The following is a 4,965-nucleotide window of genomic DNA, read 5'->3' on the forward strand; positions in this document are numbered from 1 at the left end:
TGCATCTGTATTGGTCAGGATCTGGCAGAGCTTCTCAGGAGACAGCTGTATCAGGCTCCTATCAGCAAGCACTTTTTGGCATCAGCAATAGTGTCTGGTTTTGGTGTCTGCATGTGGGACGGATCCCCAGGTGGAGCAGTCTTTGAATGGCCTTTCCTTCATTCTCTGCTCCACTCTTTGTCCCTGTATTTCTTTTAGACAGGAGCAATTCTGGGTTAAAATTTTGGAGATGAGTGGGTGGCCCCATCTCTCAACCAAGGGGCCATGCCTAACTTCTGGATATGGTCTCAACAAGTTTTCCCTCCACTTTGTGGGGTATTTCAGCTAGTCATCCCTGTGGGGTCCTGGGCGACTCTTGCTTTCCTGGCATCTGGGACTTTATGGTTGCTATCCCCAGTTCCCCATCTCCCATTGCTACAAACCTCTGTTCAATTTCCTGACCCTCTGTACATCTCCTTCATCTCCTCCCATACCGGATTCTGCCCCTCTTTGTCCTCCTCCCCCTCCTCCTTCCTCCCAAGTCCCCCCCACCCTTTACTTCCCTTGCTTATATTGTTCCCCCTCCTAAGTAGTACTGAAGTATCCACTCTTTGGTCTTCCTTTCTCTTGAGCTTCATGTGGTCTATGAGTTGTATCCACTTACAGGAAGTACATACCAAGTGTGTTCTTCTGTGACTGAGTTACCTCAGGATGATATTTTCTAGATCTATCCATTTCCCTGAAATTTTCGTGAAGTCATATGTTTTTAATAGCTGAGTAGTACTCCATTGTGTAAATGTACCACATTTTCTGTATCCATTCCTCTGTTGAGGGACATCTGGGTTGTTTCCAACTTCTGGCTATTATAAATATGGCTGCTATGAACATAGTGGAACATGTGTCCTTGTTATATGTTGGAGCATCTTCTGGGTATATGCGCAGGAGTGGCACAGCTGGGTCCTCAGGTAGTTCAATTTTCTGAGGAACTACCAGACTAATTTCCAGAGTGGTTGTACCAGCTTGCAATACCACCAGCAATGGAGGAGTGTTCCTCTTTTTTCAAGCATCTGCTGTCACCTGAGTTCTTGATCTTAGCCATTCTGACTGGTGTGAGGTGGAATCTCAGGGTTGTTTTGATTTGCATTTCCCTGATGACTAAGGATGTTGAACATTTCTTTAGGTGCTTTTCATCCATTCAAATTTCCTCAGTTGAGAATTCTCTGTTTAGCTCTATTCCCCATTTTTTGATAGGGTTATCCAGTCTGTTAGCCTATGTCTTTTTATTGGGGAATTGAGTCCATTGATGTTAAGAGATATTAAGGAATAGTGATTGTTGCTTCCTGTTACTTTTGTTGTTAGAGGTGGAATTATGTTTGCATGGCTATCTTCTTTTGGGTTTGTTGAAAGAAGATTACTTTCTTGCTTTTTCTAGGGTGTAGTTTCCCTCCTTGTGTTGGCGTTTTCCCATCTATTATCCTTTGTAGGGCTGGATTTGTGGAAAGATATTGTGTAAATTTGGTTTTTGTCATGGAATATCTTGGTTTCTCCATCTATGGTAATTGAGAGTTTTGCTGGGTGTAGCAGCCTGGGCTGGCATTTGTGTTCTCTTAGGGTTTGTATAACATCTGCCCAGGATCTTCTAGCTTTCATAGTCTCTGGTGTCATTCTGATAGGTCTGCCGTTATATGTTACTTGACCTTTTCCCCTTACTGCTTTTAACATTCTTTCTTTGTTTAGTGCACTTGATGTTATGAGTATGTTTGGACTTCTTTTCTGGTCCAATCTATTTGGAGTTCTATAGCCTTCTTGTATGTTCATGGGCATCTCTTTCTTTAGGTTAGGGAAGTTTTCCTCTATAATTTTGTTGAAGATATATACTGGCCTTTTAAGTTGGGAATCTTCACTTTCTTCTATACCTATTATCCTTAGATTTAGTCTTCTTATTGTGTCCTGAATTTCCTAGATGTTTTAGGTTAGGAGCTTTTTGCATTTTGCATTTTCTTTGACTGTTGTATCAATGTTTTCTTTTTCTTTTCTTTTTTCTTTTTTGATGTAAAAACATGAGGTAGTTTAATGGCGGACCTCCGGGTCGAAACATATCTCATGCAGGAGACAGTGGTTTCAACTGTTTAATGGCAGAGCTCCAGGTCGAAACGTATCTCACACAGGAGACAGTGTTTTTGACCATGAGACTTGGAAGCTAGGGGTTTTTATAGAAAAGGGGTGGGGCTGGGGGAGGAATTGGCACAGTTTCACATGATTGGTCCATTTAAACATCAGCAGACTGTTAACATTTAACTTAGGTTAAATGTTAAACTTAGGGCGGGAGATAGGGAGGCGCAGGGCCTGCCCGGGCATGTCCTGGCCTGTTCTGCTATGTTCTCAGCCCCAGGTTTCAAAGCTCACAAACAACTCTTTGGGCTATTTGACATAAATTACATGAATCACAGGTCTCAAGTTTTATTTCCTTTCATTCCCCTCTTCTTCTACTAAGTAATTCTAATCTTTGAATTTGAGAAGTCTATATCACTATGTGGAGAATAGAAATCATACTCTTTATAAGAACAAAAACAGAATAAAAAGGTATAGTAAACAGAACTAGGCAGGGACCCTTCTAGTGAGGCTTGAGGGTCTGGGCATGATGTAGGTGTACGTAGATCAGATCTCTGGCTGGAACTGGGGAGATGTCTTTTGGGGTACCTGGCTCGTTCGCTGTAGCCATTTGTGACCAGACTTCTTTTCTGCACCACCTGCAGGCCTTTTAACTTAGCATACAGATTATTATTACAACATGTAGGTTTAAACACATCATTTAAGACAGTGATGGACATGGGAGCCCCATAGAGGATCCTAAAAAGAGTAAGACTGAATCAAGAGGGAGTATTTCTAGTTCTAAATAGGGCAAGGGGAAGGAGCACCAAGTCTGCACCAGTCTCTTTGGTTAGTTTTGTCAAGGTCTCTTTTAGAATTCTATTCATTTTTTTTAACCTGTCCTGAACTTTGGAGCCTGTATGCACAATGTAACTTCTAACCGATCTCTAGTATCTTTGCCAGTCACTGATTTACCTGGGCAACAAAGGCAGGTCCATTACCTTGGGAAGATTTCTTCTAGGATCTTCTTGGCTATCACATTGGCCATTTCAGTCCTTCAACTGCAAGGCTACTGCCATCCATGTACCAGCTCAAACTCTCAGGCCAAGGCTGATCTGTTCCTTCAGATCATTTCGAGTACCAGTTTCTTCTGCCAGAATGTCAGCGCAGTGATGAGTAGGTGAAGTCTCAGGCAGTAGGGTAGCTTGAGAACAGCAACGGGAGCGAAGGTCACTCATTCAGTCAACAAAAAAAGCTCTGATAATGTGTCACAGGAGCATTGGTCGTCATCCATCAGTCAGGGGGCTTTCAGATAATGCTTTCAAGAGTGTGGGGTTCCACTACAGTTATTTGCTGTCCCAGACTGAGCTTATCAGCATCCTTGACATGCAGAGCTATGGCAGCAATAGCTTTCAGGCAAGAAAAACACCTCCTGGCAACAGGGTCTAACTTCTTGGATAGATAAGCCATTGGCCTTTTTTAAAGTCCCAAAGTCTGAGTAAGGACTCTTCTGGCAACCCCTGATTCTCTTTCACATAAAGAGTGAAAGGCTTGGTTAGGTCAGGCAAAGGCTGGCAATCAGTAGGGCCTTTTTCATTTCTTTAAAGGCTTTCTGGTGATCTGGGGTCCACACAAACACTTCCCCTTCCTTGGTTAGGGGGTACAACGGGCAGCTAAAGTCACCAACCCAGGTATCCAAAGCCTGCAGAAACCAGCGGTACCCAAGAATTTTCTTACTAGCCTTGGTGTAGTTGGGGTGGGGATCTGAGTTACAATCTTTTTTCTGGTTTTCTTTAGCCACTGTTTCCCACCTTGAAGGATGTATCTCAAATAAGTAACTTCAATCTGACACAGCTGAGCCTTTTTAGCTGAGGCTCTGTCTTCTGTTGCCCAGATTTCCTGTCTAGATCTTGTCTTTTTCTTCCTCTCCTATCACTGCGGCCAAGATTCTAGTCAAATTTCTCTCTTGTCTATGATCCCTCTTGTCTTCTCTTTCTTCTGCCTCTCACCTCTCTCTCTCTCTCTCTCTCTCTCTCTCTCTCTCTCTCTCTCTCTCTCTCTCTCTCTCTCTCTCCCCTCTCTCTTCTCTCATAATACACCTTCTCTGCCTCTTACTTACTGGTTCCACTCTAAATATTTCTCATTCGGGGTATCTCTCATCTCGGACCTCTCTAATCTCTTTCATCTCTATTTTCACTGTCATCTATCTCTCCTGAGTCTGCTGAAGCTTTCCTCTTCCTTACAGTCTAAGCTCACCTTTTTCTAGACCTCTATACCCATTTTTCAGAGCCTGGTGATTAGACTCGTAGGTGCTCCTTACCTGGGACAGAAGTTTTAAGTGGGCGGATGTCTCCCTCACAGCTTAGCAGCTTAGGGTGGGCCGCCCTAGAAGAGAAAACACATGGGGCAGGGAAAGGGAAGGCAGCTCTCACAGCTGGCTGTACTGGGACACTGATATCTCAAGGTGAAAGCACATTTTCTGTTAACAAGAGACACTCTGGTCAAAACCTGAAGACGGGCAGGTGGGATGTAGGGGAAAGAGGAATGAGAAGTAGCCAGGGAACTCGCAGTGCTCTTGGCAGGCCACTCCTATAGTGCAGAGGCGGGGCCTGGGGTCAGGGGTGGAGGGGGTCGGCTCATGGCAAGGGCTCCTGGGGGAGGGAGGAACCAGCAGGCCCCCCCGGGGGGGGCAGACACTCGGGGGAGGGAGGGAAAAGGCAGCAGTGGCAGCAACTCTAGTCGGCCCCTCCCCAGCTGTGGCAGGTATTGAGGCTGCTCTCGCCCCTCTTTCTTTTCTTGCCCATTCATCACTCTGCCAGATGACAGTCAGATCTTTCTGACTGTCCCTCACCCTTGGAACGTCTTCCAGGGATCGCAGCTTGTGGGGCCTCTGGA

The sequence above is a fragment of the Mus musculus genome, chromosome 11, assembly GCF_000001635.26.
Source record: "Mus musculus strain C57BL/6J chromosome 11, GRCm38.p6 C57BL/6J".
In the NCBI taxonomy this organism is placed as follows: Eukaryota; Metazoa; Chordata; class Mammalia; order Rodentia; family Muridae; genus Mus; species Mus musculus.